Source organism: Salvia miltiorrhiza, chromosome 1, assembly GCF_028751815.1.
Source record: "Salvia miltiorrhiza cultivar Shanhuang (shh) chromosome 1, IMPLAD_Smil_shh, whole genome shotgun sequence".
Taxonomy (NCBI): Eukaryota; Viridiplantae; Streptophyta; class Magnoliopsida; order Lamiales; family Lamiaceae; genus Salvia; species Salvia miltiorrhiza.
In genome coordinates this window covers 20,233,743-20,244,717 of record NC_080387.1, presented here as the reverse complement: position 1 = coordinate 20,244,717, position 10,975 = coordinate 20,233,743, and positions in this window count along the sequence as shown.

Here is a 10,975-nt window from a genome sequence, read left to right as displayed (position 1 = left end):
AGCGGAGTTATTCCCATCAGAGTAGGAGTGTTCCCAAAGCGCGCATTGCAGCTGGAAGTTGCCTTATTTTGCACGATTCTATTGCCTTTAGAATTCTTCTTTGCATGGCAACTTCCATGGTGATCCATAGGGAATTGAAGTCTATAAATAGGGCCATACTTTTCATTGTAATAATACATTCCCCTTGCCCTAATCTTTAGTTTCCGCTAGGCAGCCAAAGCTTAGGTTTATTGCTTTCATAGTTCTAGTTTCGATTTCTGTTCTAGTTAGTTTAGTTTATAGTTCTTTAAATTCATGTTTTAGATTAGTTCCCGTTTAGAGTTGTAATTACGTGACAGATTACTTCTCGAGACGATTTACGGTATTTCTTTAATTAAGTTTATTTATTTGTTTTTAGTTGCTTTCTTTAAATTCTGCAAATTTATTTATGCTTTCTTTAAATTCTGCAAATTTACTTATGCGTTTTTATGATGCTTTCTTTAAATTACGCAATTTAGTTTCTGCCTAGTTAGATTAGATTAGAAGTTTTAATTAAAGTTATTTAAATTTGATTTGTCTAGTTAATTCTTTAATTTAAGTTCTTTAAATTCTTGCCTAGGGTTTAATAGTTCAATTTGCCTAGTTAATTTTAAGTTCAGTTTTTAATTAAGTTTTTAATTCCAAGTTTTAGTTTAATAATCCCAATCTTTTTACTGCTTTCTTTACTGTTTTTCCTGCGATACAATTAGAAGCCCTTAAAGACTTTCCTTGAGAGATGACACTGGGTCAACTTACCATCACTAGGATGTCCTTGTTCTATTGCAAGTCAAACTAGAGGTGTTCTAGGTTGAGTCACTCCACTTTCTCCCTGTCTTTCGAGTGGACACGGGACGACAAGGCCTCAATTAACCTCTGCCCCGTCAAGCTCGAAATAGGGCCAGGAACAGTATCCTCTGGCTCATCCTCAGAGGGGACTACAGCCTTGCCCTTGTCCTTTCCCCCGGTAGAAGGGAGGGCCTTCGAACCACCAACGGACTTCTTCGCTGGTTCCTTGGATTTGCTGGCCTTCTTCAGGCCCGCTTGCTTCTCCTTCTCACCCAAGGAGATAAGAGAACCCCTCTTCCTTTTCTTCGAAAGCTCAGTCAGGGTGACATCCAGGGCCGAGTCGGGTGAGGGAACATCATCAGTAATGTCCACAATTTGGACATTCGATGCATCACCGGTACTGGAGCGTCGGCGCCCGTGAATAAGGCCACCTGCATCGACCTCCTCCGCATCAAATGTGCGTGAGGCTCCCACATCTCCCTCTGGGACCTCTACCACAGGGAGACTGGTGACCAACTCGGTCCCAGTTGGTTGTTCTGAGGGGCCCGTTCTGGAAGCAGAGCCCCCCGAGCCACGTTCCCCGCTGGGAACAGGAGAAGCAACGTCATCCAAATTGGCCCCGCACTTCTTTCTCCAAGACATGTCTGCAAATCAAATTTCCACATCTTTAAAATCAGGGTAACAAAAATTAATGTATTTTCTAATTCATATTATTTACCTATTGATTTCTTGGGATATAGGGGAAACAGGCTATTGTATGCCAGAGCCGAATTGTTCTCAGCAAGGTATTTACAGTCTAAGGGCTGGGCTTTGTTCATAGCATTCAGACGAGCTATGACATCCAAGTCAGAGATCGAGGGGGCTTCTAGGGAGGCTGGTCTATAAGTGGTCCGAGGATTATGCCATTCTAATTCTCGAACATGATAATCGCGCCAGGTGCCCAAAAGGTTGTGCACATAACAATAATAGCTCAAAAAGCCGCCATCAGAAGAATTTAGAGAGGAAAGAAAAGAAGTAGGATATCTTCGAAGACCCGCAAAGCTATACAAGGGATTGCCCTGCATACGAAGAGATTAGGTCTGACAGAACAGTTTAACGGTGTCCTTAACACCGTGGGCTCGGCAAAGGATATGGAAGGCGTATAGTCTTCGGATGGCAGAGGGAGCAACTTGAAAGAAAGGGATACGAAAATGGTTGCAGACATCAACCAGAAGGGCAGGAGGAGGAAGTCGTAGGCCAGCGTCTATTTGGGCTTGCCAGATGACTATTACCCTGGGGTGGCGAAGGCTCTCAGGAGGTGTTGAATCTTTAGAGAAGGCCTCGAATTTTAAACCTTCGGGGTGGCGACACTTGCTCTCCAATTTCTTAACCGCCGCGACGTCAAGGAGGGATTCAGGAACACGCTTTGGGGGTTGGGGGTCTTCTTACCCCTTTTCTTATGCTGAGAAGAACTGGGGACAGTTTGAAGGTCATAAGAGGCAAGGGGGAAGGGAGGTTGTCAAGATTCTGAAGTTGGGGAGAAGATGAAGAAGTTCGGGAAGAAGGAGAGGGCGAACGCGAGGGTTGAGGAGCGGAAGTGGAGGCCATCATCGAAAATGTTAATCCTAGGGTTTCTAACACGCTCAATCAGAGCACCAACAAATCTCAAAACTACTTACACTGATCACAAATAAGGGGAAAAAAGGATACGCGAATTACCTAGGGCAGAGAAAAACTGACGGTAAAAACCGGAGCGGAGGGATCGTGGGAAATACGCCGGAACAGGGAGAGAATCGCCGGAAAACGCAGATAAAGGAGTTCGGGAAACTTGGAGAAGAAGAATAGTGAAAAACGAAAGTTCGAATCGACTAAATAAAAATGTACGCGGGCAACTACCAACGTGCGGGATGAGCGACATGTGGCATACGGAAACAAATCGACGGCTGAAAATCCCTACGGAGAGGCGAAAAGATGCAAAGGTTAAAAGATAACCTCGGGGTACGGGAAAAGCACTGTAGCTCAGACAGACATTTAATGCGGGTGACGTCATCCACGCGGGCGAGTCCTCTGACTAGTTGCATTAATCCAGAGTGAACTAGCCAGACCAGGAGGTGGGAGTAACAAAAACACTGGAGAATAATTTATAGGGTTTATCCTTGCTTTCTTGTAATATTAAGATTTTCGTGTTTTCAGGATTTGCAAGGATCAGGGAAAACATCATAGCACCAGCTTTAACAATACTTCAATGGTTGAACACGAAGAATACCCGGTTCAACCAGACCAGAGGGGGGAGTGGTTGATGAGGAGTAATATGTGCAGAGTAGAGAAAGGATACAAATCAAAGGAATCATCCTCACTAGAGGAATCATACTGGTCAGAAGAATCACTCTTACCAAAGGGATTTCATCCATCAGAGACAACTCATCCACCAGAGGAATGGCTCTTGCCAGAGAAGTCACCCTCGTCAGAGAAGTCGTCTTCGACAGAGAAATCATCATCGTCAGAGAAGTCATCCACGCCAGAGAGATCACCTCCATCAGAGGGATCGTCAGAAACGCGGAAGACTTCCCGCGTGAAGATGAAATTCCTGATATACCCTTCGACCACGCCAAATGCATGCGCTTACACCAATTTTACCATTTTACCCTTCCATGTACTCTATAAATAGGGCATGAGCTCGTGTCTTGTACTTACGCTATCTCATACTTTCAAATACAACAGCTAGTTTTCCTTTGAGCTCCTGTTTTCCGATCGCTTCATTTCACTCTTTCCGATCAACTTTACTAGGTATAGTTTACGCTTTTCACTTCGTAGTTTAGGTGTTGGTTTCATGAAACACCAACTTGATCGTGGGAAATACGCCGGAACAGGGAGAGAATCGCCGGAAAACGCAGATAAAGGAGTTTGGGAAACTTGGAGAAGAAGAATAGTGAAAAACGAAAGTTCGAATCGACTAAATAAAAATGTACGCGGGCAACTACCAACGTGCGGGATGAGCGACATGTGGCATACGGAAACAAATCGACGGCTGAAAATCCCTACGGAGAGGCGAAAAGACGCAAAGGTTAAAAGATAACCTCGGGGTACGGGAAAAGCACTGTAGCTTAGACAGACATTTAATGCGGGTGACGTCATCCACGCGGGCGAGTCCTCTGACTAGTTGCATTAATCCAGAGTGAACTAGCCAGACCAGGGGGTGGGAGTAACAAAAACACTGGAGAATAATTTATAGGGTTTATCCTTGCTTTCTTGTAGTATTAAGATTTTCGTGTTTTCAGGATTTGCAAGGATCAGGGAAAACATCATAGCACCAGCTTTAACAATACTTCAATGGTTGAACACGAAGAATACCCGGTTCAACCAGACCAGAGGGGGGAGTGGTTGATGAGGAGTAATATGTGCAGAGTAGAGAAAGGATACAAATCAGAGGAATCATCCTCACTAGAGGAATCATACTGGTCAGAAGAATCACTCTTACCAAAGGGATTTCATCCATCAGAAACAACTCATCCACCAGAGGAATGGCTCTTGCCAGAGAAGTCACCCTCGTCAGAGAAGTCGTCTTCGACAGAGAAATCATCATCGTCAGAGAAGTCATCCACGCCAGAGAGATCACCTCCATTAGAGGGATCGTCAGAAACGCGGAAGACTTCCTGCGTGAAGATGAAATTCCTGATATACCCTTCGACCACGCCAAATGCATGCGCTTACACCAATTTTACCATTTTACCCTTCCATGTACTCTATAAATAGGGCATGAGCTCGTGTCTTGTACTTACGCTATCTCATACTTTCAAATACAACAGCTAGTTTTCCTTTGAGCTCCTGTTTTCCGATCGCTTCATTTCACTCTTTCCGATCAACTTTACTAGGTATAGTTTACGCTTTTCACTTCGTAGTTTAGGTGTTGGTTTCATGAAACACCACCGAAGGTGAATAACTCAAATTTCGGGACGAAATTTTTTTTAAGGGGGGTAGGATGTAACACCCCGTACTTTTCCTTATGTTGTGAGATAGTGTCTTAACACTATTGAGAGTACTGAGACGTCGAGATGCGAGACTACTTTTTTTTATGACCAGATAAGACAGTTTGTCTTTTAAATAGAGATACGAGTGACTAAACCGATGATAGAGTTAGAGTGATGAGATTCGAGAAATGAGTTGAGCTAGAGATGCTGATTGAATTGAGTTGAGATTTTATTTTATTTCCGACGACCGGGAATAGAATTACCGGATACCGAGTTATCAGAGTTTGACTGACCTATTAAGAAAATAGGGATAATGAGTTGACATAGAGTCGAGGAAGAAAGAGTGAGGACCTTGATGAAAAGAGTCGGTCAGAGAGACGTCTAGGTTGTCTGTGTTTGCCGACTGCTTTGATGTGATGTTATGTGAATCTACGTGACTAATTGTTTATGTGATTTCTGTGACGTGTGTCATTATGACCAAGTTATTATGATTTTTATTTGAGACTTTAGCATTTGGAATTTTGATTAAGTTTCCAAAGCAAGTGTGGTTTATTTTTATCGAGAAATCGAATGATGCCGGTTTATGAAAATTTTTCCAAGCATAATATTTTTAAATTATTTTTCCTACGAAGAGGAATATTATAATTGAGTGAGTGCACTAATATTAGTGCTATAATTATTTTATTTGGTCACATGAATAATTATACTATGGTATTTTATTAATGAGTGACATTTCCATAGTTATTGTGATTTTAGTTAATCACCCTTCTCACACTTTATTTTAATTTCTCTACCATATGTTAAATGCCTCAAATTGCTAAGTGTAGAGATTGAGAGAGTAGAGATTGAGAGTGTATTATTGAGAGAGTAGAGATTGAGAGTGTAGAGATTAGAGAGAGAGAAGTGTAGAGATTAGAGTGAGAGAGATCATGCTTTAATTGCCAAATATTCCCTAAGATATCAAAATCTCCTTTAAAGACTCACAAGATCAATTACAATCTTGCAAAGCAAATTCTCTCTCCCTCACTTACAATTTTCGGCCACTCCACCTCTCTCCCTCACTCACCATTTTCGCCCAACACACACTCATCTCCTTCATCTCTCATTTCCTCCATTTTCCTCCATTAAAGAAAACCTTCGAAGCTTCCAAAAATATTACCAAACACCTCAATCCACTCTAAAATATTCCATAAACACATTCTAGCCACTTATAATCAAGAGAATCCTTGAAGAAGAGCCTCAAAGTTAGAGTGAGAAAGTGTGAACTTTGGTAAGAAACTTGGGTAAGTGACCATGTTTTCCATAAATCTTGCTTGAAGGATGTTGTGTGTGTGTATTCTTGAAAGATTGAAGCAAGAAAATCACCCCCTCCCTATTTCCTAAATTTTCGAAAAAGTGGGTCTTCACCCCTTCAAAATTTTTTCTTTTTCTTTTCTTGTTTTGGGGTGAAAAATATGATGTTTGTTGATGATTGATGTATGTTGTGAAATATGTGCCTTGAGATGTGAAACTTCGATGGAAGTTAGTTTACCCAAAAATGGGAACTTTTGAGTCAATGAGTTAAATGATGAATTAATGATGTAGATGAGTCCATGAGATGTATATTATGATGATTGATGGAGTAATTTGGGTATATGATGTCAATTGATGAGTTGGATGTGAGTTAATTTAATAAAATTAGGGATATGTGTTTTCATGCTCTAATTTGTAAATTGATGGTTTATATGTGAGATTAATTGGTTAAAATGATAGATCTATGAATGGATTAAAGATTCATATGTGTTTATAAAAATTTCAAAGAGTTAGTTTAATAAAAATTAGGACTTTTTGATCTATGTGTTATTGAGTGATTTTGGCTTAAGATATATGTTTTTAAGCATGATAGTAGTGTCTTTGTATCTTTGATTAAGTCTATTGTAGGCTAAATAAAATTTTGGCTTAGTTTAGTTTGTATGAGTTTTTGAGTTCTTGTGTGATGTGAGTTTGATGCTTGATAAAATGAGGTCTAATTGCTCTATGATCATTATGTGAACTTTTGCCATGTTTTGTTAAAAGTTTTATGTTGATACATGGATTTTCATTAAAATCTAGTTTACATGATAAAAAGATAATGAATATGTGAATAATGAGTTATATGATGTAAAAGATCATATTTGAGTATTTGAGTAATTTCGAGCATGAAATTGAAAAGAGAATTTGTTCGATGCGTTCGTTGAAATGTTTTCCATGAGATTTGAGTTGATGATGAAAGAAAAGAGTCGAGATTGAGTATTATGAGTATTGTGTTGTACTTGAATGTTTTTAAGTGCTATAAGTGCTTAAAATGAGCTTTGATGAGTTTGCTTTGAATAAATGTTGAGTTGAGCATGTTTGCTTGTGTGTATGTTTCGGAGTCATTTTTCACGACGCACTGACATACTGTTTTCGAGGGGTTTTTGATACCCAAACACCCTGAAAATTTTATGATAAGTATATTTGAGAGTCTTGAGCATACCGGTCGAGAGTTAAGTCGATAATAGGACGTGTGAATCCTTAGAAGCCGAGTATACCTAGGGATTGAGTTTTAATGGGTAAATAGACGTTGAGTGAGAAGTTATAGTTTGAGATGAGATTGGATTTAGAAATTGAGTTTCTGACTAAGGTTTGTTTTATCACATGAACCATCGATGACGATGACGATGTGATGATGACATATGAAGGCCCGAGCGAGATGAAGAAGTAAGTCGCCTGTTTTCTTTCCGAAACTAGCGAAGGACTTCAGGTGGGCAATATTTTGAGTATATGTTTATCATATGAGCTTTCTAAAATGATTTTATGATGTTATGAGATTAACAAATGATTTGAGTTAAATGATATTTGAGAACTGTTTGACTTGCCAATTTTTGATGTTGAGCTTGTGTGTTACCCTCTACTGATGAGACGAATTCGGTTCTGCCTCAAGCGGGATTTTGTGCACAGAGGTGACTGCGAGCCGTCTTCGGGTCGGCCAGTCACGGTACTTGAGAGGGAGGCCTACTTCTCAGTACCTTAATTGTGATGATGAGTTGTAGATGTGGTACATGCATGTTAAGATCTTTGACTGCAGTCGTTTACTTATGATGTCATGATTATGAAAACTGCATGCACAGATTCATTTAATGCTAACTTATTTCTGTGTATTGCTGAGATGTGGCAAGCTTCAAACCTATAGCTCTAAGAGCACCTTTCTTGTTTTTCGGCTTTTGCCCACTGAGTATTATGTACTCACGCCCTGCATGTATTTCTAAATGTGCAGGCTAAGCAGGGAGCGAGATTGGTCTGGTGCTGGTGGGGGAGAGTTTCAATCGATGTAAATTGAATTTCTATTTCGTCTTTATGATAATAGAGTCTTGATGTTTGAAATACTTAGTTTTCTTTTGAAATCAAGCAATACACTCACGGTTATGTGTCTTCATACATATAATCGGTTCGCCTTTTGCTGCGATACTCTGCATATTATGCTTCCTTATGAAAAATGAGTTATACCCGTTTTGTTTTTGTTCGTGAAATTCCTGATAATTAAAAAGTTATGACAATATTGACGTTTTTACCCTTGGGCTAATTTTATGATGATTTCCTTAACACCTTTTGATGCGAGCTTCCGCTTGATGCTTGGCCTATACATCTTATCTTTTATTCTTTAAAATAGTCGTATCGATACTCGTACCCCGCTATTACTAGCGTCGGGATTTCGGGCTGCGACACCTTGAGTCCCAGAACCACGTCTCCCGGGACCAGAGGGACGGTCCGCAGATAGAATTAATCAGCATTTTTGTCTCCACGACATGCCTGCAAACAAACAATGCTACATCATCAGAATCAAGGTAATGCCGACACATATATTTATTAACACGTGACATCACCTATAGCTGTGCGTGGATACAGAGGGAATAAATCATTGGCTGCTAGAGCCGAGTTGCTCTCGGTGAGTTGTTTGCAGGGGAAGGGCTCTTCTTTACTAGAGGCGTTAAGTTTGGCTATCACCCCCAGAACAAAATCGCTGGGGGTTCCTTGGGAAGCAGGCTTATGTTTAGTACGAACATCATGCCATTTTAGCTCTTGGACACCGTACTGGCGCCAACTACCAGTGGCGGTCACCACATAGCAGTAATAGGGCAGAAAGCCCTTATCATGAGAGTTCAGAGAACTAAGAAAGGTGGTGGGGTACGTTTTACGGGCAGCAAAGCTGTATAGGGGACCACCCTGTAATCTTAGGGATTGGGTCTGGAGGAATAACTTTTTGGTGTCTTCGACACCATGAAATTTACATAAGATGTGGAAACAATATAATCTCCGGAGGGCGGAGGGTGCTACTTGATAGAAAGGAATCTGGAAATGATTACAAACATCTATCAAGAGTTGGGGAGGGGAAAGTCTCAATCCGGCGTCAATTTGGGCCTGCCATATAGCCACGGTGTTCATCTGCATTTTATGGAATGGCTCTAAAGACTTAGTCTGTGGTTCGAACCTCAGGCCCGCGGGGTTTTTACATATTTCGGCCATTTTATTCATATCGGCGACATCTAACTTGGATATGGGAATGGGCTTAGGCATCTTAGGAGGAGGTGGGGGAGATTCAGGGGGAGCCGGAGGGTCTTGAGGATTCTGGGGATCGGGAGAAGAAGGTGGAGAAGCCGGAGGAGTAGGGGTAGGAGAGGGGGAAAAAATAGGGCGGTTAGCGGAGGAAGAAGCCATGAATGTTATAACCTAGGGTTTACAAGCTCTAAACAGAGCACCAACAAACTCAACACAACCAACCCACACTGAACACAAGTACCAGGGCGAGGGGATGTAGGATTTACCTAAGTCTGCGGTGGAAATTGAGGAAGATAAATCGCAAAGTGTACGCCGGAATCGGGGAAGGAAGACCGCTGGAAATAATGGGAGCATTTGAAACGTACGAAGCGAGAGCGAAGAAAGTGAGAAGTGAAAATTTGAGTTTAAATCCGCTATGTTTAACCCACGCGGGCGACAGCAGGGTGGCGGGATGAACGACACGTGGCACCGAGGGGAAGATCGACGGCTGAAGATTTCTACGGAAATACGAAAAGGCAGAAAGGCTGAAAAAGTAGCCTCAGAATACGGTAAAGTATGATGCAAAAGGGCGAGCATTTAATGCGGGTGACATCAGCCACGCGGGCGAACACTCTAGCTAGTTACTCTACAGCAACGCGAGTGAACACTCTGGCTAGTTACTCCGTTTTAGAGCAACTAGCCAAACCAGAGGGGGGAGTAGCTGATGAGGAGTAATATATGCAGAGCAGAGGAATGGGCTTGGACAGAGGAATCGCTGAGGTCAGAGGAATGCTCCACTCACAGACAGTCAACGGCAGAAATGACCACTTTACCCGGGAAGCGTCAGAGCAGAGGAATCATCTGTTCGCAGAGGAATCCAAAACTCCTCGATACACATGGTTCTCTGTCTCTGAGCAGAGGAATGAGCGAAGGCAATTAAAATTACCATGGTACCCCTGACCACGCGGGGAACGTGTCTTCAAGACTGAAATTACTATTTTGCCCCTAAAGTGTATTCTATAAATACCCATGCACTTGTACCATGTATTTTCACGTGCGCACTTCCTCAATATAACAAAAAACTCTTTTTCTCGGCAATTCAATTCCACTCAACTCTCTTCCGATTCTCACGTTCGATACTAGGTAAAATTCATAATCCGATCATGATTCACCGGTTGAGACACTACCCATTTAATTACGATTCACCAAAACCTATTGATTTTGGTATCATCAAAACAAGGATTAGTATATTTCATTAAGTTCCTAACATTTATTGATTGTTTTGAAGTTGAGATGTTTGAGTCTCCGATGCCATATGGTGTTGAGCTCGGCATGACTCTTGCTGATCAGGCAGGTCTCCGGTGGACTATCTTCCCAAGAAACCACATAAAGGTTTCCTTGTCTGACCCCCTTCAGCACCACCTTCTTCTTGTTGTTTCTCACTGTGAATTCATCTCTCTTGATCTTCACAGAGAATCCATTGTCGTAAAATTAACTCACAGACAAAAGATTGTGTTTTAGTCCAGAAACATAGCTAACATTTGAGATACATGTGTTACCCATGTTTAATACACTGTAGCCTTTTGTTTCTCCAAGTGAGTTGTCTCCGAATGCAACTTTGGATCCAGCTTTCTCCACATACTGGGTTAGATACTCTTTGTATCCAGTCATGTGTTTTGAGCATCTACTGT